The sequence below is a fragment of the Equus asinus genome, chromosome 20 (genome assembly GCF_041296235.1).
Source record: "Equus asinus isolate D_3611 breed Donkey chromosome 20, EquAss-T2T_v2, whole genome shotgun sequence".
NCBI classification, from domain to species: Eukaryota; Metazoa; Chordata; class Mammalia; order Perissodactyla; family Equidae; genus Equus; species Equus asinus.
Window position 1 is genome coordinate 72,068,582 of NC_091809.1, and position 25,839 is coordinate 72,094,420.

Here is a 25,839-nt window from a genome sequence, read left to right on the forward strand (position 1 = left end):
GGATTTAGGAGTTCTGTAGCCAAGCACATATTAACCTCATCATGATTCCCAACTTTGTCACCTAGCAGAGAAATGGACTTGGTGGAAATCCAAAGATTTGGGTTTTAGCCCTGACTTCACCATAAATAAGTAGTATCATTTTGGATGGTTATTTATCCTCTTGGTATCTCATCTTCTATTACTACATAAACGGCTATAAAACATATACTGAATGAGTTTCAATAATAATAACAAGATAAACAACTACATACCTATACTCAGACTAAGAAACAGAAAATTCCAAGCATGTGGAAAGTCTCCATATGCCCCCATACGCCCTTTCCTAATAGCATTTCCATAACTTCCCTTTCCCTTAAGATATAACCATTATGCTGACTTTTGTTTCAGTCATCCTGCCACATTTTTGATAATTTTTATTTTTATGTAATTTCAAACTTACAGAAAAATTGCAAGAATAGTACAGGGAAATCCTATATGCACTTTACCCAGATTTACCATTTGTTTACATTTTGCTCATTTGCTTTATCATTATATATATATTTTTTTTCTGTAATGAACCGTTTGAGAATAAGTTGGAGATAAGTTTTCTCCATGAAATGAGAAAAATAATTTTCCTCATTTATCTCTAAATGTGCCTATGTTCTAAGAACCAGATTAGTGTGTATTTCCTAAAAACAGACACCCTCTACATAATCACATGCAGTTATCTAAAATTGAGAAATTTAATATTGCCATAATCTGTTTTCTAATTCACAATCCATTTTTCAAAAATTTTATCGACTGCCCCAATAATATCCTATAAGCTCTTTTCTCCAGTCCAAGATCCAATCTAGGACCACATGTTTCATTTTTTTGTCACATCTCTTTAGTAGTCTCCTCTAATCTAGAATAATTTCTCGGCCCTTTTTCATCTTTCTTGACCTTGAGAGTTCTCAAGAGAACAGAGCTGTTACAGTTGTGTGTCGTTTAACGACGGGGATATATTCTGAGGAACGTGTGATTAGGTGATTTTGTCATTGTGCAAACATCATTGAGTGTACTTACACAAACCTGGATGGTATAGAGCTATAGTCTACCACACATCTGGACTATACTGTATTAATCTTAAGGGACTACCGTCATATGTGTGGTCCATCACTGACTGTAACATAGTTATGTGGTGCATGATTGTATTTATTTTGATGCCTAAATTGTCCCAGATCTGGCCAATGGGAGCTACTTCAGCCTGTCTCTGGTGTCCCTTTATAATGTTCTCATCATTCATTGAATAATTTTCTACTTTCTGGAAAAATAAGATGTTCCAGGATCAACTCATAATTTCCCTTCCTCGGTCCTGGAGTCATTCATTTCTCTAAGGAGACTTAGCTCCTTTTAATAGAAAATGATATTTAGAAATCAAGATTGGGGCTCAAGCTTTGCTCATTGCTACAAATATGTTATGGCTTTTAGACCATCTCAGTGGACATACCTAGGGTATATAGGTATATTTAAATACACACACACATACAAATGCATGCACACACGTACATACATACATATATATGTACGTGACACATGTCACTTAATGACAGGGAAATCTTCCGAGAAATGCATCATTAGGTGATTTCATTATTGTGCGAACATCATAGGGTACTTACAAAAACCTATGTGGTATAGCCTACTGCACACTACACACCTAAGCTATACGATACTAATCTTAGGACCACTGTCACATATGCAGTTCGCCGCTGACCAAAACGTCATTATGTGATGCATATATACATACACACAGAAGAATATCCATAATTGTGAGAAACCTGGTTCCCATTTTCTCAATACATTTACTCATTTGCTCAAGTTTAGAATACACAAAAAATAGTTTCAGAATTGCTATCTCATACCATAGTGAAAAGCAAATCTACTAACTGGAGTTCAACATGATTACATTATTTACTTGGATAAAATTTACATTCAGTGAACTCAAAAATCTTGGATGTAAAATTTCGTGAGTTTTGACAAGTACAGACTTCTATATGACTCACACTCCTGTTAATACATGGAATGTTTCCATAACTTCAGAAAATTTCCTCATGTTCATTCCCAATCACACACTCCTACCCCTCCAGAGTGTTCTGAATTTTTTCAACTCTAGATTAGTTTTGCCTATTCTAGAACTTTAAATAATTTAAAGATAATTGTCTATTGAGTCATCCAATCCTTGAACGTGGTATATCTTGCTTTTGATTAGGTCTTCTTAATTTCTTTTAGCAATGTATAGTACTTTTCAGTGTATAGGTATTGAACATATTTTGTTAAATTTATATCGAAGTATCTTATGTTCCTCTTTTGAAGCTACTATATATATTTTTTTACTTCATTTTCCAAAAGTTTGTGGTTGGTATATAAAACTACAATTAATTTTTGCATACTGACCTTATATCCTGTGACCTTGATGAATTCACTCATTAGTTCTACTAGTTGCTTTGTAGTTTCTGTAGTGTTTTCTCTAGAGACAATCATGTTTTCTACAATAAGAGACAGTTGCACTTCTATTTTCCAAACTTAATGACTTTTATTAGCTTTTCATGCCTCATTGCACTGTTAGAATTTCCAGTAGAGTATTGAATTAAAGTGTGAGAACAGACAACCTTGAATTTAACTAATAAATATGATATTGGCTGTAGGTTTTTCAAAAATGATTTTTGTCAAATTAAGGTACTTCACTTCTTAGTGTGTTGAGAGTTTTTATAATGAATCAATATAGAGAGGTTTTGTTTTTTGAAAGCGGGAATACAGAGGATAAGAAAAAAGAGGTAAAAAGAAAGGGAAAATCCATTCTGTGCCAATCAGTTTGCAGCCTTCCTCAGCAATTCCATCTCTCAAAGTTTCCTCGCTTATCTGAACTCAGATTACATTGAGTCAGTACTTAATTGTTCTTTGTTATGTGTGTGTTGATTTTGTCTTTACTGTTAAAGTAAAAAAGAATCTTGAAGGTAGGAATAGAAAGTTTTACTTCTTTACATCCCCTACTGTCCTTCGTATTTAACTGGGCTCATAGTGACTGCATGATCAGTTTCAGTACAGATTTTTATAAGTAATAAAATGCTATAATTGCTTACTATTTTAGAGTTCTGCATTCAAGATCTCGTTGCATCCTCAAAAACAGAGATATATGACTTGCCAGTGAACAGAGAACTCGTTTGGGACAGGGCAAGGAATGGAACTCAGATCCTCTGACCCTTCATCCAGACCCCATCCCAGTGCGTTGCCTGATTTCCATGGTTCCTCCCAAGAGCATCTCTGAGGTCAGTACTTGTCCCAGTAAGGATTCCACTGTACTAAGCCTCAAAAGTTGGTCAGATTGGATGTATAGACACAGCCACAGCTAGCCTCCGATCCTCCACCATCATGAACCTAGCCTATCAACAGGCTTGTGTTGAGAACAGCTAGTGGCCAACCATGGTCTTGTCAGACACTCTGCAACTTGGCATGTATTAGGTGCTAATTAGATATTTCTGGTTGCATGTTATGCCCAATTCCTGGATCCAGTTTGCATGAAGGTCCCCTCTGAGGTGCTTAACTGTCTTTCTGGGGAAGGGTCTTCCAAAGGCTCATAATGGGCTGCAATTAAGGCCACCATATTTGTTTCGGAATTTTCACTGTAAATATTGCATCTCTTGGTTACATGGCAGGGAGAATTGTCTGTACCATGTTCACATTAGACAGTTGTCAACTTCAATGGTCAATTCTCAAGACCCCGCCAAAGGGAAACGGTGGTCAATGAAGGAGAGCACTTGACTCCATTTACCATGAGACTGAAGCAGAGTCTCTGCTTAGTTTCCCAATTTTATCTCCTACTACTTTCTCTCTTGCAATATATGGTCCAGCAACTTTAAAATATTTGTCATTCCTTACACAAAATACTTAACTGTTTTTTGCCTTCATATGCTCATGTTGTTCTCTCTACTGACAATGTCAATAACTTCTCTCCTCGGCTCCCAACCCCTCTCACACCTACCTCAATAACAGCTTCTCACCTAACATTCAGTCATCCTACAGGTATTTATTAAGTACTGCGTGTGTGCCAGGTACCACGCTGGGTACTGGAGATACAGAGGTCCCTGCGCTAACGGAGATCACAATGTGTTGTGGGGCTGACAGACAGGTAAACGAGCACTCACAATGAAGACTAATACTGTGATGGGGGACTGCAGGGCCTTGTGGGAGCACAAAGGAGCATTACCTATCCTGGCCTTGCAGCGCCGCTGAAGGCTTCCTGGTGGTGGTTACATAAGCTGAGACCTGAGGATCTAGGTCCTAGGAATTAGCCAGACCAACTGGAAAAAATGTGAGAGTCACAGCTACAGAGGTTGGACTCCCAGCTTCAAGACAGGGCTCAGCTGTATCATCTTCCAGAAGACTTCCCTGACCCTGCCTCAACCTATCAGTTGTCCTCTGAATTTTTATCATTCCTTGTGCAGGGTGCTTATCACTCTCTGCTATAATCACTTATGTGTCTTTCTTGCTCAATAAGTGTGAACTCCTTGAGAGCAAGAACTGAGCTTTAGTCAGCCAGTACATCCAGCACCTAGTGCTGAAACTAAGACCTGAGGATGTTTAATAAATGTCTGGGTATATGAATGAATAAGTAAGTTAATGGACCAACCAACCCTTGTGGAGATCTTCTAGTAGAGGTGTACTAGCTATGTAGCCAATTACACTGCTCTGGTCTCCCAACTCCCTGAGCAAAATCAGTGACCCCAGGGCCTCCCAGTCCAGGCCCTCAGGGCCAGAGTCTCTGTTGAGAAGGGCAGGCTTCTCAGGTTGTGCTCCTACATTGCCGTCATTTGCGATTTTTAGAACTAGATGGACCACTTTTCTTTCCTACTTTAAGGAAAAGGGTTCTAAGAGATTGATGCTCTCAGAATTTTGTCGTTCTGCCTGAAAAACAGTTCCTGCTCCATCATCACATAGTTTTAATCCCTTTTTGAGAAAAATAGTGAACACCTACTATTATACATCATGAACTGTCAAAGACAAATCAAGTGACAATCCGCCTCTGACTCTGCTGCCGTTTCCTACAATCGTGATGGGAGTCATTTTACCTACACACAGCTGGTAGCAAAGACACCCAGATCCCCATGCCCCCTTGACTGGTGTTGGAGAAATAATTAAAATTTCCTGTCAACCCAAAAGAATCCTCTACAAAATACAGAAAAGAATGAAACAGTTTTGTTGGTGATTAAGCCTTACGCCTAATTACAATGAAGATCGCAGGCAATGCACTAAAGAGATTGCAAAAGCAGAAAGAAACCTCACACTTTATAGAGCCAGGCAGATACAATCCATTACATATATGTTTACTGTCTTTATCCAAAGGAAAAATAAAACTTTAACGTTATGATGACAAGCAGCTAGTTCCAATTCGAAGCCAGGCACCTGAGCTAAACTCACACAGAGACAGAGAGACCAGGGTACCATCTTCCCGGATGCTCATGTTTCAAAGAAATGCCAGTAGGATTCCAACAGAGACATTCTTGGGAGGCAAGACTGGCCAAAGGCTTATTTAGCTTTTAAAAAGATTTATATACATCTCAAAAAGACAGAGAAAGCATTTACAACTTCAAGTTTTCTAAAGGAATGCTAAAAGAAAAGGGAAGGGGGAGTTCTCTTTCCATTTTGGCATCAGGGGAAATTTTAAATTCAGTTTTTTCTTGGATGTGTATATACCCATACATTAGCCAATTCTCCTTGATTCTGTTCCAGTGCTTGGTCTGTTTCTCACACAATCTGTGATTCTGATCATCTCTTTCAACCTGCGATTGTTTCTGTCTGTCCCTATTCTGTGTGTTTGTCCTTCATGAAACCTGTGATTTTGACCTCCTGTCCCCACAGCCTGTAGACAGTGATTGTTTAGCTTCAGATAATCCTGGGTCCCATTCGTCTATCCTTCCTATTGACTATGACAGGACATGCCCTTAGAGCAGTTCTCCTCAAACTATAACGTGCGCATGGTCACCTGGGGAGTGAGTCAAAATGTAGATGATAACTCAGTAAGTCTGGGGTTGGGCCCAAGATTCTGAATTTCTGACAAGTTCCCAGATGGAGCAATTGCTGCTGCTTAGGGACCACTATTAAGCAGGAAGCCTGGGACTGGAGCACGACTGCAATTCTCTCTACAGCCAGGGGACGTGATTGCTCATCTGCCCCTCCCATCGCCTGTTTTCCTTAACGTCTCTTGCTATTAATTTATTTATTCAAGTATTCAGTAATAAATATTTATTGAACGCATTCTTTAGGCAATGCCACTTTCTCTCTTTTGTCCTGCTGTGGCTGGCACTCCTATCCCTTCAACATGGGACTGCCACTTGGAACAGCTTCCTCTCAAACTGCTGCAGCCAACGCCCTGTCCTCCTATAGCACAGCCCTAAGACTGTGCAGTCTTTTTCCGTGTGGCTTTTCTAAGACAGCTCATACTGCAAATATTTCCTCCCTTTGTCTTTCCATGAAAATTAATCACAAGTTGGAATACATCCTTTGTTAGAGTACACACCCTGGTTTTTTATTTGGAAAATATGGTGACAGAGCGTAGAGCCTTTGGTTGCAATTCTCCATCCCTTACAGCCTGAAGCTGTCATCACTGGCTCCTGGGCAACATGGTTAAGGCCTCTCTGCTTTGCAGCCGTGGTTGTGGTCCTCTATTTCTCAGAAACAGGGAAAGATGAGGGCTCCTGTGCTCTTTCGCGCTAGCCTTCTTCAATTCTTTGACTCCCTGTAACAGGCTTCTGACCTGGGGTTCTCTGTGCCCTGGATGACATTTGAGCTATGTTCATCTGCTGATTGAGTACCCCTGAGTGCAGAGGCCCTCAGTGACCAGCAGACTCCTGCAATAGTAACCGAGACTGATTAGTACTGAGTCCAGTGGCGCTCGTTTCTTCCCCCCTTACACCTGCCATGTGGTCTGATCTTGAAAATTAGTTCTAAGTGTTGTCTTTGATCTTCCAAATCACTGTAATACTCTCCAGTTGGCATCAATTAACATCAAAGCGACTACTTTCCAAGCCCACAGGAGTCCCCAGCTTTATAGAAAATGTTGGGATTATAGGCAGCCCCTTTCTTTAGCTCCATTTATTTGGAGCTACTGATCCAAACAGTGAGTTGTGCAGGCCCACCCGCATATTTGGTGTCAGTCTCACTAGTACAGCTTGCTCTCCAGCCTGAAACAGCCCCAGGGAACCTGGAGTTCAGCGTCTGCCACCTTCCTTCACACAAAAAATGCATCTCATCTCCTCCTAGTGCTTAGAAAAAATTCACACTGTAGCCGCCCCTGACACAGGAAGGGTTAATAATCACTGGAAAAAGCTTGCCACCAAACTGTGACCCGGAGGTGAGAAGGCCGGTTAGCCAATGACAGGTAAGACCTCCAGGGGGAGGCAACCTAAGACAGGCAGCGGTCGCCCGGGGGCACAGATGGAGACATGATATCGGGAGCAGGAGGAGCCATTGCCTAGGAGGCCTTGCATGCTCCGAGATAAAATATATGAGCACAGCAATAACATGATAATATCAAAACAGAGGCCAAGGGAGGGCTCCTTGAGAAATCACTAAGAATTCTTGGCATTCGCTAATTACTTCATCCAGAACACCTGTGTATGTTTAACAGCTGTAAGCTATGTATATATTGAAACGCTGGTTATAATAAACTCAGAGTGGCCATCAGCCCACTCCACATCTATCCTGATGTGTACATTGGATTGCGACACCGACACACACTGGACTCCTTCTGCCTCCTGCATCCTGTGCTGGCTTATCTTCTGCCATTTCTCCTTGCCTGTCACAGTCCAGCCCATGAGCCTGCTGATGCTTCACTCATGCTATCTTGAATAACTTCTTCCTTCTTTCCTCATCAAAATCCTACCCATCCTTCTGGGTCAGCAAGACCGTCTTCTGAGTGGACTTGATTCCTCTCCTTAGTGTTCCCATTGTTTTGCTTACAACGTCAGTATTACACGTCACATTTGTATTGTAGTTAGCTCTGTATTAACTCCCTTTCTACATTGCAAGTTTTTTTTAAGGCAATCTCTATATGGTATTAATCTTTGTATTCCCAGTCTGTAGTGCCATCTCTACTGCAAAGCCAGCGCTCACTATATGATAGTCACATACACAAATGTGTAATTGTTCATGTACTGGAGTGCAGAAAATTCAGACAGGCAGATGTCCAGAGGAGAGTGAAAAAAATATGAAGCAGACAATGTTGGTATTGTAACATGAAGTCAATTAGGATAAAGCAGGGAAGTGCTGCTGACCATCACAGACCCTTGTCATCCACCAACTCATGAGAATTAAGATCATTTGAGTTTCCATGACAATCTGAAGTCTGGAAAACAGACTGCATGCTGCCATATATGTGACAGTCTGGAGCCCAGGCAAACGGGTTGTTCTGCCTGCCCAGCCATCCGTGAGGCAGGGCTGCAATGGCTTCTCATTCAGAGTCCTGGGATTCAAGCCTGGGAACACCAAAACCTTGCAGTGCAGTGAACCCTTGACCTATCAGAAAGCAGGCTCTGTGTCCACAGCAGGTCCAGAGCCCAGAGCAGAGCTCAGGGGAAAGCGAAATGTAGCCCCCCCAAAGGACCTCGGCACACCTGGTATTTTATGACGACCCAGAGATCTTTGCAAAATACAGTAACTCATGCATTTTAATAATCTGAGAAGGCTTTTATTGGCTCACATATTTTAGAAAACATAAAGCTTTGGTTTCAGTATAAACTGGTTCACATTTTTTTAAATTTTGTAATTTGGTTTTGGTCAGAATACGTATGATCCACATATGGGGTTGACTGGAGATTTTGATCCCTAACAAGTCAATAATTGTGAAAAAGGGAGTAGATCACTTTTATATTAGAAATTTTTAAAAAATTCCTACTACATAAGCCTTCTGTATATTTTTTGGACCTTTGGCAGATATGGTATATGTACATATAACATGCATGGTAAGATGGAGGTAGTAACTTAAGGTGTGCAAAATGCTTTTACGTATACTTTCTTACTGGCTTCTACATACAAGGTAGACAGTTTATATATATATATTGCCCATATAAATGTCTAGATATGTATAGCCCACATATCATGTTAACTCTATATGAGTATACTATCTGATATGTACTCCATACAGTTATGGACTGTATATGGTGCCTACTTTAGATATAAGCATATTTCTATATCACATATGGTAGTTACAAAAATTTAATTTATACTGACTATAAGGTAACTACTATTTATAATATTTTGGACATATGGTGTCTATGCTAATAAAATATATAACAGTATTTAACTATATAAGATACACACTTTGACATGCACAAAAAACTGTTTCTCCTCAAATAAGTAATTGGCAATTTCCCTAAATCCACTTATGTTTTAAAGTTTCAAAGGATGTTCTAGACAGAAACACTATGCCTCCTGAGTTAATACTCTTTGAAGTTGACTTTTTTCATGAGCTTTTATTTGACTAAATTATGCACATCATAATGCACATTTTGCAATCAATTATTCACCAGTGCTTTAACTTACTCAGGCTAAATTACTACTCTGTGTGAAAGAAGAATTGCTGTTTTGAACCTCTTCATTACTGTGTAAGCCAGAAATTTTCATCATTTTTCTGAAAACCTGCAATCAACTGGGAGCCCATTCACTTTAGAGTTCTTGGCAACAATTCGTCCTCCTCTCTGATGAAAGGCCCAGTGCACATTTCTAAGCAGGATCATGGACCTGGAACAAACTGCACTTCATCCTCACAAGAACCCTGTGAAGAAGGTATTCTCATTCCCATTCAACAGAAGGGCAAACTGAGGCTGGCAGTGTGTTAGCAGAGCCAGGAGTTAAACCCAGACATTTTGGACACAAGTCATATGCGCTCCTCACAGGGATACCCTGCCTAACATGGAAAGATGGACAGAGTACCACAAGGCTTTCCTGAAGATTCCTACAGTGTTGCTGGATGGGGAGGGAGGCGGGATTTGGACCAATGATGCTATTTTTAAAGTTTCTTGTGAAACAAATTTTATCTCCCAAATAACTTTGCCTGTTCCCTTTTCTATTTATGCTAACACACCTTCCTCTTTAATTCACTCAGACTGGAACTCCAGTGTCATCTGCTGGCCTCTCCTCCCTCCCTTTCTGTCATCAGACATTGACTGGCCCCCTTCAGGAAGAGCTCTCCCGTCTCCCCTTTTCCGCTCACACCTGCCCATCCACGGGGGCCTCCTCAAGTTATTTTCTTACTAAAATACCACCAATGGTTTCTCACTGTCTTCAGGATAAAGTCTAAAGACTTTAAGTCTGTGAGAATCCGGTACCAAGCTGCCTTTGCCCCCTCCTCCACACTCCCTCTACCTTCCCATGGCCATGACATTAACAGCCACGGTAGAAGTCCTAAGGGACAAGTGTTGTGCCCAGACTTCTGTACTCCTGATTAAATTTTCCAGCAAGCCCATGAAGTAGACACAAGAGCTAGGCCTAGAACCTGACTCTATGGGCCTCGCTCCTCATCAGTGCACCATGCTGTCTCCCTCAGAGCAGGAGATTTCTCCTGACCTCTCCACACACCCTACACATCACTGCCTCGGTGCCTTTGCCCTTGTCCACATTCTTATCTGGAACCCTTTCCTCGTCTCAGCCTGTCAAAATCCCATCCACACTTCAAACCTCTATTATTCGTTGTTGTATTCAATTAATAAATATAGGGGTTTTTTTAACTTAAAATGTTTTATTGTGAAATATTTTCTACCTTATTATAAAATATCTCTTTACCAAAAGAAAGGTACATGTTATATTATACATGGTTGATAGCTTTGTCAAACCTAACAGGTTGATATGTTTGCTTGAGATATTTTTATTAAAAAATAAAACAACAAATTTGATTAAGGCACCTCCAAATCCATTCTCCTTCCTGTGTATCCCAGAAAGAGTCAATATCCTGAATTTGTTTTTTTTATTGCCAGGTATGTTTATATAATCTTCCTATGTAAGCATGAATTTTGCACATATTCAAACTATGTATTAATCACACCATTCTGGAACTTTCTTTTTTTCACTAAACATTGCACCTTTGAAATAAAGGTTTCTATGTTAATACACATAACTCTGGTATATTCATTCTAATTTTTAATAATATTACATTGTATGTAATACTTTAATTTGTTTTTCCATTTTTCTGTTAATAGACACATTGCTTCCAATATTTTGTTTTTACAAATGATGCTACAGTGAATATTCTTTTATAGATACCTATGTACACAAGTGAGAATGGTTCCAATGTAAAATGTAGTCCTAGGGAAGTGACTTTGTTGAAAGGTATGCACTCTGTTAACTTCTAGCTATTACCAAATCATTCTCCAAAACAGTTATCATATCTACACTCCCACCAGCAAAGTATGAGAGCTCCCATTTCTCGATATTCTTGCCAACACTTGCTTTTTCAGCCTTTTAGTATTTGCCCATCTGTCGGAGTAAAATGGCATGTCTTCAGTGCTTTATTTGTCTTCCCTTCATTATTAATGAAGTTGAACTGTTTTTAGTACATATATCAGATATTAGTTTTTCCTTTTCCAGGAATTTTCTGTCCCTTTTACCACTTTTCTTTTGTCTTTTTAAAATTTTTCACTCATAGTCATTGCATATACATTTTTAACACTAATTTTTGATTATATGTATTATAAATATCTTCTGCAAGTCTGCAATTTCTCTTCCCCTTTGTCTATAGGTCTTGGTTACATAAAAGATTTAAATTTAGTGCAAATTCTCTCTCTCTCTCTCTCTCTCTTTTTTTGATGAGGAAGATTGGCCCTGAGCTAACATCTATTGCCAATCTTCTTTTCTGCTTGAGGAAGATTGTCCCTGAGCTAACATCTGTGCCCATCTTCCTCTATTTTATATGTGGGACGCCACCACAACATGACTTGATTAGCGGTGTATAGGTCCGTGCCTGCGATCCGAACCCACGAACCCTGGACTTCCAAAGCAGAGCATGCTAACTTAACTACTATGCTACCAGGCCAACCTCAAAATTTATCAATATTTTTAGTGTTCTGGTCCATTTGTTGGTTAAGAAATTATTCTCTGTGCACACAGTGTCCCATATGTTCTGTACTCAGGTTTGGCCTTTCAAGTTATGTCTTTAGGACACTTGGAAGTCATTTGCAGGCAGGGCAAGAAGCTGAGATTGACTTTTATTTCTCTTCAGTTTGTTTGCTTCTTTCTCAGTTTCTCTAGGGCTATTTATTGAATCATCTATTCTCTTCGCACTGCTTTTTATGCAACCTATGTTATAAACCAAGTTTTCATATGTAGTGGATCTGTTTCTGTGCATTTATCTTTTCTTGCATCAAAATCACAGTCTTACTGACTAAATTATGTTAGCAAGACTCATCACAGTTGCCCTGACTGATCTTTAAATTTTTTCTGCCTTATATTTACTGACTTAGTTTCAAATAAATCAGTCCCTTTGTGTATTTTTATTGGAATTGCATTTGATGTTCGAATTTAATTTTGGGGATAATTGCTTGATTTATAATATTGTCTCTCTACTCAAGAATATATCTAAACTTAATGTAGTTTATTTTTATCTGTTTCAGTAATTCCATACTTTTCTTTATAAAAGCCTTACATATGTTTTTTAGATCAAATCCTAGGTGATTTTTTTTGTAGTTCTGGTTGTTTTGCAAATTATACGTTTGAATTATTTCTTGTCTTGTGCCTAGAAATCCAATTAATTTCCTATAATTGTGTGCTCATCAATCTTACTAAACTCTTTTTAGTTCTGATTTTTTTTCTGTAGATTTTGTTAGATTTTTTTTGTATGCAGAGTCATATCATCAGTAATAGCAACCTATTTGTTTCCTTTTTTCTAATTCCTACAACTTTTCTTCCTTTTTCTTCTCTCTCAGAGATGGCTATACTTCTAATATACTCAATTGGAAGCAGTGAGGTATCCTTAACTTGTTTCTGATTGAAAGGAATTTATTCTACCATCTTACAATTAGCTAATAAGCTCAATTACCCATATAAGATTTTGAAACATACTTTTTATCAGGTTAAGAAAGTTTCATTCAATTTTGACTATGCTAAAAGTTTTTATCATGAATGAATTTTGGATTTTATCAATACTTTTTTGCATCCGTTATGTTTTGTATATAAAGCTAATGAAGTGAGTTATATTAATAAATTTTATCATTTTAACCTAGCTTTGGATCTTCAGAAAACAATGCTTGGTCAAGATTTATTTTTTAACATTATTAAATTTACTTTGGTGATACTTTGCTTCAGAATTTTCTTCTCCAGCCTGTAATTCGTCTATGTATTTTTTTGGTTGGTTATTTTTGTTTTCCATGATGCCCTCGTTTGATCTTTATATCAAGGTAAGAGCAGCCACATGTGTCAAACACAATAGTCTAGTTTATGCTTAAAAATAAAAAAGCAATAGTTAAGAGCAACTTTTTTTCTGACACAACATACACAACGAGCTCAGCAGGGGGCAGTGCTCCTTCTAGGCCATTTGAGAACCCAAGGTGGCAGGACTTCACCTTTACCAGTGGCTCTGTGAGCACCCCATCAGAGGAAGAAAACAGTGAGCTACGTATTTTCTCTTAAAAGCTTCCATCTAAAAGAGGCACCTGTTAATTCTGGTCTCATTCCATTGGCCAAAATAAGTCACCTATATTTGGCCATGCCTGCCTTCAAGAATGTGGGGAAGTTCACTCCTCCCATGTTCCCAGAAGGAAGAGAACTAAAATACTTGTAACTGTATTACTTCATATTAAGTAGAAGTGTTTCTTTTTTTATCCTCTCGAAAAAAATCATATTAGTTTGAAATTCAATCTTTGGGAAAAATCACCTGAAAATCCATTCAGATCTGGTGTGTTTTGAAATGAAGATGGTTAGAGAATTTTAATAACCTAGCCATTTTTTTTTAATCATCAGAGGTCTATTTGGTTTTTCTATTTCTCATTAAATCTCTTTAGAATTAATATCTTCTATGACATTGCTCATTACAACCAAATTTCCAAATCATTCTCCTAAAGTATTCATACATTTCTAATGATTTTTAGAAATATCTGTGTCTCTCCTATTTTCTTGATTAATCTTGACAGAGTTTTAACTATTTTATTAGTCTTTGAAAGAACTAGCTTTGGGATTTGTTGATAAGCCATATTGTTTCATCTTTGTCACTAATTCTTGGATTTAGTTTGTTGAACATTTTCTAACTTACTGACTTGGGTTCTTAGGTCTTTAAATTTTCATTTTTCTTCTTTTACAGAAAGACTTTCAACGATTCTCTTGGACTGTTTCGCTGCGCTTATTTTGATGCACTTATTTTGATATAATCATAATAGTTTTTATATATAGTATATGTAGCCACATAGATTTTGATAGTATTTTCATTTTCATTTCCATCTAAATATTTTCTAAATTCTATAATGATTTCTTTTTTGATCAACACATCATTTAGCAATACGTATTTTGAAAAAAACCACTATATTGGACAGAGTGAGTTTTTAATTAGTGACTTCTAATTTAATTCTACTCTGGTCACAAAACATGGTCTGTAAGATTCTGAGTTTTGGTTTTCATTGTTTTCCTTTTGCTCTAATATTTATAAATGCACCATGTGTAATTAAAAGGAATGTATTTCTTACTTTAGAGTACAAAGTTAGTATATGTCCATTCAGTCAAGCTACTGATTACGTGGTTCAAATTTTCTATAAACTTACTATTTTTTGTTTGCTTTTATTTACTGAGAAGTATTTTTCTGCAGTAGTTACTAGTGCACCCTGGTGGGGTTCCAAAGCTGGCTCTACCATTTATAAGCTGAGACCTTGGGCAATTTATTTAACCCCTATATGCCTCAAAGTGAAGCGAATAATAATATCTACCTTATACGGTTGTTATTTATTTTAAAGTAGTTGATACAAATAAAATAATTATAAAAATAAAATCTATCTATAAAGTTGTTATGACTATTAAATATATTGATACATATTAAGCAATTAGAGCAGTACATGACATAGTAAAATCCCAATAAATGTTACCTGTTACTATCATTCATGAGAGAAATCTACCATTATTATGGTGGATTTGTCCTATTTTATTCTCTCTATGTACGTATATATAAAATTTTTATAATGAATAAATAAAAAATAAAATATAATGGTCATAATAAAATGGTTATATATTTAAATATTTAAATTTAATATTCTTATATATATTTTATTATTTTAAACGCATTTACCCTAATTTTTATTGAAGTATAATTGACATATAACATTATATTAGTTTCAGGTGTATGACATAAAGATTTGATATCTGTGTACACTGCGAAACGATCACCACAATGAATCTAGTTACCATCCAACACCATACATAGTTACACAAATTTTTTTCTCGTGATGAAAACTTTTAGAATTTACTCTCTTAGCAATTTTCAAATATGCAATATAGCATAAGTAACTATAGTCACCATGCTGTACATTATATCCCATGACTTTTTTTTTTTTGAGGAAGATTAGCCCTGAGCTAACTACTGCCAATCCTCCTCTTTTTGCTGAGGAAGACTGGCTCTGAGCTAATATCCATGCCCACCTTCCTATACTTTATACGTAGGACGCCTACCATAGCACGGCTTGACAAGCAGTGCCATGTCTGCACCTGGGATCCAAACCAGCGAACCCCAGGCCGCTGAGAAGCAGAACGTGTGCATTTAACCACTGCGCCACAGGGCTGGCCCCCCATGACATTTATTTTATAACTGGAAGTTTGTACCTTTTGACTCCCTTCATGCATTTCACCCACCCCTCACCACCCCCTCCCCTGGCAACCACCAATCTGTTCTTTGTATCTATGAACTTGTTTTTTTGGTTGGTTTGTTTTGTTTTGATTTGTTTGTTTTGTTTTTCAGATTCCACATATAAGTGAAATCAATGGTATTTGTCTTTCTCTGACTTATTTCACTTAGCATAATATCCTCTAGGTCCATCCATGTTGTCATAAATGGTAAGATTCCATTCTTTTCTATGGCTGAGTAATATTCCATTGTATGTATATTATGTCCTCTTTCTCCATTCATTCATTGATGGACACTTAGGTTGTTTCCATTTCTTAGCTATTGTAAATAATGTTTCCATGAACATAGGGATGTGTATATTTTTTAGAATTAGCGTTTTTATTTTCTTCAGATAAATACCTAGAATTTGAATTGCTGAGTCATATAGTAGTTTTATTTGTAATTTTTTGAGAAACGTCCATACTATTTTTCATAGTGTCTGCACCAATTTATATTCCCATCAATAGTGCATGAGGGTTCCCCTTTCATCATTTCCTCACCAACATTTGTTAGTGCTTGTCTTTTTGATAATAGCCATTCTGACAGGTGTGAGGTGATATCTCATTGTGGTTTTGATTGGCATTTCCCTGACAATTAGCAATGCTGAGCATGTTTTCATGTACCTGTTGGCCATCTGTATGTCTTCTTTGGAAAAATGTCTATTCAGATCTTCTGCCCGTTCTTTAATCAGATTGTTTGGTATTTTGCTATTGAGTTGTATGAGTTCTTTATATATATTTAATTAGATGTGCAGGATGAGAAATGCATTATCATTGTTATCGTTGCTTATCTTGAAGAACCCCTTTTGCTGTATTACCACTGTGTCGAACATTTATATAGTTTGGTCAGCAACTCTACATCAATTTCTCAGACCCCTTCAAACCCAAGAAGATTCAGGCTCATTATTGTGAATTCTCAGGGAGACTTTTTTCTACTGAGAATATAGCCAGAGACTAGCTTCCTTTTTAAGGGATTCTTTTTTGATCCATCTTTTTATTGGAGGTGTAGTAGCCTTGATGGCCTAAAGCATATCTGGGAGAAGAAGGCTCAGTTCCAATGCCTGAAAGCCTCATCTTCTATCTCCAAGCCCTCAGTGACCAAGCCTGATACCTGTCTCGCCTAATCCCCATAGGGCCACTTGCTGGGCTTCTGGGCTCACATTCTTGACCTCTTAGCACTTTCCTCTTCATTTATGGCCCCTTGCCACTTCTCTTGTTTATGAATTTAGCTTTGCAGTTACAAGAATGTTTGTTATATTTAATTCAGAATCTCTAGGTTCTCGAAACCAGAGATTTATAGTTACCTAGTCTGAAACGTGGATGTGTGTCTTGCCCAAGCCACGTAGCCAATAAGTGACTGGGGCTAGAGCTTTTAAAGAGGCTTCCTGACATTCTGCCACACTCGTATTCTTTGTCTACATCCAAGGCATCAGTGAAAATAATATACACTAGTGGTCCAAAGACTCTTCAAAATATCACTAAAAAATAATTGACACAAATACATCAGTAAATAATTTTTGAAAAGCTTTTCATTCAGATCATATTTTTCCGTCTTGTTCGCAGAAATATGTTGAATGATGTAGTGGACTCAACAGTGTCTCCCCAAAACGCATGTCCATCCAGAAGCTCAGAATGTGACCTCATTTGGAAATAGGGCCTTTGCACAGGTAATTGTGTTAAGATGAGGTTATACTGGATTAGTGTCCTAAATCCAGTGACTGGTGTCCTTATAAGAAGAGACTTGGACAGAGAAAGGAGAATGCATGTGAAGATGGAGGCAGAGATTGGAGTTATGCAGCCACGAGCCAAAGAACACCAGGAGCCACCAGAGCTGGAAGAGGCAAGGAAGGACTCCCCTAGAGGCTTCGGAGTGAGAATGGTCCTGCTGACACCTTGGTTTCAGACTTCTGGCCTCTAGAACTGTGGGAGAATAAATTTCTGTTATTTTAAGCCTCTAAGTTTGTGGTAATTTGTTATGGCAGCCCTAGGAAATTAATACAAATAGATTTATTAAATGTATTTCTAAGTCAAAACACAGAGTTTCTGAGTAATTCTCCTGAAAGCTCAGCACTTATCTGATCTCCCATGTTTTAGTGCCTCTCTCCTTTTCTTTCATTTCTCTCTGGTTACTGACAGTCATTCTTTGATTACATCTACAAGTCCTTTTAGTGCATTGGGATATAATTTATCTGTCTGTCTCAGGGAAGGGCACTAGCGTGCTACCAATTACTCAGACCAGATATCTGGATGTCATCCTTGTCGCCTTTTTCTCCCTCACCCCATACATTTAATCAGTAACCAAGTCCTGCATTACTTTCCTATCTGTTAAACCCATCCACTTTTCTGCAGTCCCAATGTCAACTCCCTAGTCCAGGTCACCATCATTTCTGCAACAGAGTTCTATCTAGTATCTGTGTTTCATTCATTCATTCATCCATCCATCCATCTACCCAACCAACAAATATTTATTAAATATCTACTGTGGGACAAGCACTTTGCAAGGCACTCTGGATACAAAAGTTAATTAAAAAGAGAGTGGGTCCCTGCCGTCCCTGCCGTGATGGAATTTATAACATAACGTGGGGGATAGATGTTAATCAGATAATCTCACAGACTGATATAAAGCTGTCTCACTAACAAGAGCACTGAGGATAGGTTTCATAGCATTGTGAGTGAGGCCCTTTGAAGAGGTTTCTTTTTTCTCCCCCTAAGCTAGAAGTCAAAGGAAATAACTGTGAAAACTAGGAAGGGTACTAAAAATGGATGGTTGAATTTATATGAGTTATTTACTTTTGCAATGCAGGTCCAGGGTTTTTTCATATTTACATTATATTCTATCATAAGCATAGTTTTCTATAATTATTTAAAATCCCAGAATAAATGGGATATTTGACAAAGCCTTGGATACACTACTGTGCCTCATTTGGGGTGTGTTGAGATGACCACAGCACTCTGGCCTGCCTGTTATCACAGTCGTCACACTGCATTTTAGTGCCTGGTTAGACGTCCGTCTCTCCCAATAGGCGGAAGGCCTCTGGAACACAGGGTTTTCCTTGTTAATTACTGTGATCCAAATACCAAAACCCTACTAAGCACCTTATAGGCCCTAAATAAATGTTTTTGAAAGAAAAGATAGGCTAAACATAACAGTGAGACTTTTGGACTCCTTTTCTCGATAATTTTATATTGCACGTGAATGTCCTGAAGATAATGGGGGTAAAATAAACAAATAACAAGAGCTTGGATGTCTACCAAAGATACGCTTTCAAGAAGTGAGGTTTTTTAAACCTTCAGCACTATTTAATTTCATTCATGGGCAAGCAAGAGAATTAGGAACTTCAGACCTCACTTACTCCCACTCCAAAGTGTATCTGTTTAGTTGTCCAAATGATTCTTTAATGTGAAACCCTCCATGCAGCTTCCAAACAGTGCCAATTATTTTCTGAACAAAGACAAGTCAATGAGCCAAATTAAATGCCTTTTCTTATCATACTCTAATTAAAATTCTTCCCAGTAGGTAAAGTTCCTGAGCACAACATTAAAATATTACTCTATAATTCAAGGTCATGTTTGCACTGAATAAATTAGCTTAATTCAAGTGTCACATTGATTGGGAATATTGAGTATCTGTACATATGCTCGGAGTGCTCAGAGCTCCCTGGAATCACTGAGTCATCTTTGGACATTGGCATTAAAAACCTCTTTAGAGGAAGAAAGGTGTTGTTGCTTGCCTTTCCTTGAGTTACGGCATAAATTCCTCATCAATTGGAATCCAGAATATGACTTTTTTCCATAATCCATCAATGATTATTTGAACCATAATGAATGAAGTACTTCTTATTAAAAATATGGTAAATAAAAAGAAGCTGCAGGCATTCTAGAAAGTGAAGAATTCTAAAGGGATTCCAAAATATTATTACAGGCCTACAAATTGGCTGCATAGACATTAATTTTAATCTGAAATGCAGTGGATAACCTTCCTAAGATATACATTGTTTAAAGACTCGTCCCTTATTTTTCAGTCGTCCGTACTTAACATGGAGTGTTCACTTCCTTTAGATGGTAAGAAAATACGTGCGAGTCCCACAGATCAATCGTTGTTATGTTGGTTCAGAAATATTAACATAATTTATAATTTTGAGGACATTCAATCTCTGGAAAAAGCAAAGTCAGAAAATAAATGAGGGTCTATTTGGCTTTATCCTTTATTGGAGTCATGGAATGATGCCCCTGTATCCATGCCTAGGTCCATCACTCACTTAGGTCCCTTTAAAACATATGTCTGCAAAAGGTAACAGTTCTTTTACTCTGAGCAATAAAAGCAGCTCCTCTTTCCCTCTCAGCGCACAAGCTCTGCCAGTTACGGCCGGCTGACTCTGTGATGGGCAGAGGTTTCTTCCTGCGTGCCATCTTCACCCCTTTGGTAGTGTCTGATGGATGCGCTGTTTTGAGAAGTGCCATAACTTATTTTTGATGTCTGTTGTAGGGAAAGTACCAGTGCCAAATATTTGCATAACTGTCCAGGCCTATAAATAAATATTTACAGCTTTGTGAGTGCATCTCACTTAGCCTTGTGGCACAGGTTTTTAGTTTATTCTCTTAAAGTTGCCAGACAAGTCTCCAGGGAAAGATCCAGGAAATTACAAGCACGCTCATTCTTTGCCAGCTCTCTACAATGCTGATGCCACGTCCTAAAGCCAGGATTGGTCCCAGAGTCTGAAAGTGAAAGTATTTCAAGTGTTCTACGGTTTGGGGTGAATGAGAGTTATAGACTCCACGAGGAAGATCAGACTCCTCTGATTCAAAGTCAACCTGAGCTGTTTCATTAGGTTCGGAATGGATTTGGCTCAATCAAAGAGTCCCACAATAATGTTCCAATGATATAATTTCAGGCTTAGTTTCCTCCAGGCCAAAACATACCCTCAGAGCAGATGAAAGAGGGATTCGCATGAGGGTATGCCTGTTCCAAGAGCATCTAGGACAGCCTGGCCTCCCATTCCATGCAGCCTGTTTGCTCAGGCAGGCTTGAGCCCAGAAAGAAAAACATCACCTGTGCAGAAAAGCACATATATTTTGGTAAAATTTTCAAATGCTAGTGGGGAAAGTCTTAGATTGGCCTATTTTTAAAGATTACAAAATTTAGCTTCTAGAATCTTATTTAATTCTCTCCCAAATAGGAGCTTCTGCCGCATCAGTTGTCATAAATCTCAGTTGACATGAAAAGCAGTTAGGACGAGAGGACGACGTCCTAAAGTAATTTAAAATAACTTTCAAATACTGTTCTACAGGAATACAAGAAGAAGAAGTGGTGCAAGTTTTCCCAAACATTTTGAAATTGACTATAAAAGGAGAATTTTATTTCTTGGTTTATGTTTGTATACATGGGAAAGAGGAAGCATAAGGCATACCATGCATGGTATTCAGTCAGGGAAATAGAGGCTTCTCCAGGATCTTCCCCTGAGTCCATTATGGCGACCTCTGTGTACGGTAGCACAAGCCTTAGGTGCCTTCCCTTTCTTGGCTCTGGAGACCACAGAGCCCGCCTCTTTGGGTTGTCTGCTCTTATATCACAGATTTCCTGGTAAGAGTCTGCAAAGTAGGATCCATCTTGGCCCTGGGTTGCATCAACCTGCCCATCCTGAATGCTAGATGTATAGCTGCATGGCTGAACTTGTAGAACACTCATAACAAAGTAACCTTCTTGGGTACTGAGGCAAGATTTAAAATAGCATCCATCTCCAAGAATAGGTGAAGATGGAATCTTGAGTGAATGCCCCAAATCAGGAAAGCTTAGAAGTAAACATTTCAGCATCGTCACAGCCTAGGATTTGCTAAGGAGAATTAATAGAAGAGAAAATTCAACATCATGATGAGCAAGCAACCCTGAAACAAATTCCTCCAGAGACACGCGTGAAACAAGAGTTAAACAAGGCGCTGCAGCACACACAAGGCAACGTTTTGCTGGCTGAATTCTTTAATAACATTCGTGGAGTGGAAATAAAGTAATAAAAATGCCTCGAAATATTTTGATTTTGAGGCAGCAGCACTAAAATTTTGGTAAAAAATCTGTATCTCACTCAGTTTATTGACATCTTAATCAAGCTTTGTAGTGTATCTGTTTCCCAAAAGAGGTGCCAATGCAAATTCAATTTGGTTCAACTTGACAGACCTTTGGAAACAGCTAGTATATAAAAACACTGAACTGGGTCTTTGGGACGGGCAGAGGCACTTGGAGTCTAAGTGGGAAGAGAAAATAAGGATACAGATTCAGAATTAGCAGACATTTATTGAGCACCTACTGTGTGCCCTGTATTGTTCTAGTTTCTTGCCCAATGTTCTAATTCAAAGTACATTGTGGTGTTTTTGTTTTTGTTTTTTAATCATATGTGCTACAAGAGAAGTACAAAGAGTCAAGTAGGAAATAGCTGAATATGACATATTGAATACTACTACTAATAAATAACAATAGCAAACACTCACTGGGAACTTTCACTGTTCTAAGCACTTGACCTGTAATAACTCATTTAATCCTCCCAACAACTCTAGGAGGCAGGTACTATTACTGTTCCCACCCTATATATGAGGAAACTGAGGAACAGAGAAGTTAGGTAACTTGCCCTACTCACATCTGTTATTAAACATGTGAATTTATCTCCATTCTCCAAAAACCCCACTGAAAAGAGAAGGGCTTAAACCTCTAAGGACAAAGAAAAGGGAGAAGAGAGAATAGGAGATGTCAATTCTTTTCCTTTTCTAGACACAGGAAAGCTTGTGTAGGAGTGATAACTGATGCACAGGGGATGTGGAATCCTCAGCATAATGCAGGAAGAAGCTGAAGCTCAAAGGAAAACCCAGGGCAGCTCAGGAATTGGAGGTCCCAAGTATCAGTAAAGGCCTGTGGTGAGGCATGAGCCTGAAAAAAAGACACCCAGTCCCTTCCCCCCACTTCTCAGCTATGCAAATAAATTTCCTAGGCCACGGATGAGACAGAGTTTCTGGGTCTGGAGATACTGGGACATATTGGCTCCACTCAGGCACACAAGCAAGAAGCAGGGCTAGGGTATCAGACTGAAACAGGACACCAACTACCTCTCGCGTCCTGATCCCAGAGGGTTTGCAGCCAGACTATATCCTCTAAGCAAGAGATTGGAGAAAATGAGCAACCCCAAGGAAAAGATCTCCGGGTGCTGACATTTTGGGGCCTCCAAGGAGAAGACTGGCTCGCTGTCCAGCCACTGCATTGTGAAGCCCACTTGTTAATAAATCTTTCCCCAACACAGAGAACTTCTAATAGCTTTCGAGTGCCTCCCTCACTGATACCACCAGTCATCGACAGAAAAATCAAAGAAAAAGACAAAAACACTCAATGCATGGGAAAAGGAGGTAATATGGGAAGAATAAGAAAGAATTATTTTCTTTGGAGAGAAAATAAGACACGGCATCATGAACCAAGTAAAAGATACCACAAAAATTGTCAGAGAACAAAAAGGTAGCTCTTGGGAATAATAAAATACTACTAATAATATCAGACATAGAAATAAAACAGAAGTGTTCAAAGATAAAATTGAGACAATTTTCAGAAAGAGTAATAAACATAAAATAGTATACAAAAGAGAAAAAATGTTAAGAAAATCAGAGAATTGATCCAGGATGCCCAATAACCAATTAACATGAGTTCCAGAAAGAAAGAGAAAATAGAGGAGAGGAAATTATAAAACAAACGAACAAAAAACAGAAGTTTCCCTTGTCTGCAGCAGAAAGAGCCCCACAAGCGTCTAACACATAAAAGGATGGTGTCCATATTGAGTTACAACGCCATGAAAATGTGGAGCACCCGGAGCAAGGAGAAGATCCTAAAAACTTTCAACAAGAAAGAACAATTCACACACATACGAATAAGACACCAAAACTGCAATGGCTATTTCAGCAGTGAACGTGGAAACCATAAGATTGTTGAGCAATATGTTCAAAACTCTGAGGGAAATGATTTCCCACTAGAATTCTCTATCCAGCCAATCCATCAATCAAATGAGTAAGATCTCAAAAATTTTACCTCCCAATGTCTTTTCTTAGGAAGCTCTTAAAGATTTGCCCCACCAAATCAGGAGAGTATGTCTCGAAGTAAAGCAGAGGACACAAGAAATAGGAATTCTAATGCAAAGTTTTGGCATGAGGGGGTCCCATAAAGGAAATATGAATCAGGTTTAAAGAGGCACTAGCTCGTATTGGAGCAGGAGCATAGAGCCCTACAGGAGGGAGAGTGTCCAGGGAAATAAAGAAACTATTTCGTCTAGTCAGAACATTTGGAAAATTTATGAACAGGTACTCTATAGACTTATTGAGAAAATTACCAATAGATTTATGAAAAATCAGTAAATTAAAACATAACTCAGTGAGTAACTACAGGGAAAGTAGAAGACAGTACGGCAAAGGAACACTACTGGCTCAGCCATAAATAATGTTTATATGGTCATCATAAAAAAACATTGGCTACTGATTTAACCCAAACTCTGGGACACATATTTATTTTAAAGGATGGGAGGAGCAGACATGGGGAGGGGGAGACTAAGCTTCAATCACAACTAGGAAGACAGTGAATAATGCCCAAATTTTCTGAAGAAAAATATAGGGGCAAAAGCATATTATTTAAAAATATGATCATGAATACTAAAAGAATTTTGATGTCAGGTTCAAAACACAAGAGTTATATCTTGAAAAATAAAAAACCTGTTAAAAACAATTTCAATCATATCTGAAGTCTCCATGAGAGGAATTGAAGGCGAGCCATTGATCACATAGCAAACTGTTAAAATCCTCTTTCCCTTGGTTTTTTCCTCACACCCTTCATATCTTGCTGGTGCTTTACCTCTCCAGTCTTATTGTCTAAACTCCCCTGAATTCGCTCCAAACTCAGCCTTAGGTGCTGGTCCCTCTCTGTCCTTGTCTCTTGACCTCACTGGCTGTCTCTTTCTTTCTCCCTCCCCCGACCCATTCTGGAAATGGCCCCTTTCCAGGCTGTGGCTCTACCCACTTCCTGGAGCAGAACCACAAAAGCTCAGGGTCAGCAACCCCCAAAATACCACAATTCTTACCCAAGAAAGCTGGGGTAGGGCAAAGCTGCCTGAATATATTCTGAGCCCATCACATTGACGTATGACTACTATTTTTTAAGTTTGTAGAAATGTTACGGATTTGCAGTAACTCTACACCCCAGCAAGTCCCCAGTCTGTGGTAGAAACCACTACCTCATCTTAGACCTCCTTAAAATCTCTGCAGGACCCAGCCTAATAATTTTCCTGGTGTGTTTTGTAACAGTACAGGACAGCAACACTTTCTAAATCCAAACTGATGCTGAAACATGCCCACTCCAATAAATCAGTGCTCCCACCTTTACTAACTTATTGCCTCACTAGGCTGGGAAAAGAAGGTCGCTACCAGCACTCGGGTGGAGACAAGTTGATCCCAACACCAAAAATCTAGAAAGCGTTTCATGGTTTGTCCCATGAATTGGTCAGTTTTCCGTATATATATATTTTGCTTATTTTTACAGCAACACCTACTGACCCTCTCTCCTGCACAATTTATGTGAAAATACTGAAAGCCTCAGTAGAATAAAAGTTTAAAAGTTGAGAAACGATGCAGAAGGAAGAAAAGGGCAGGAATAAAGTGTTTAATTTATTAAGAACTCTGGCACCTCATTTTTTTTAGCCAAAATAGGAAAATGATGCCTATCCCAAATAAAACCTGAATTCGCAGCATTGTAAGTATGTAAGGTGAAAATCGGGGGGCCTTCTCTTCTATTGGAAAATGTCATTTTGGCTTTCTAGAAGATAACCAACTGAGAAGTAAAATAATAATAAAGAATAAAGAAATAAAGAAGCAAGAATAAAAATAAATCATAAACACACACATGCATACCATGTGTTACCGTGTGCTGTGAACTGGGAGCAAGAGAGGCAGTGCAGTCAGAACATTAGC

The 25,839-nt window shown here is 38.4% G+C and overlaps 1 long non-coding RNA gene across 1 annotated transcript in view; it reads right to left on the bottom strand.

Annotated features, from left to right (window-relative positions):
* The window catches only part of LOC139041120 (uncharacterized), a 99,120-nt gene that overhangs the window by 72,378 nt on the left and 903 nt on the right, over positions 1 to 25,839 (bottom strand). The gene's annotated exons all lie outside the window — the stretch shown is intronic.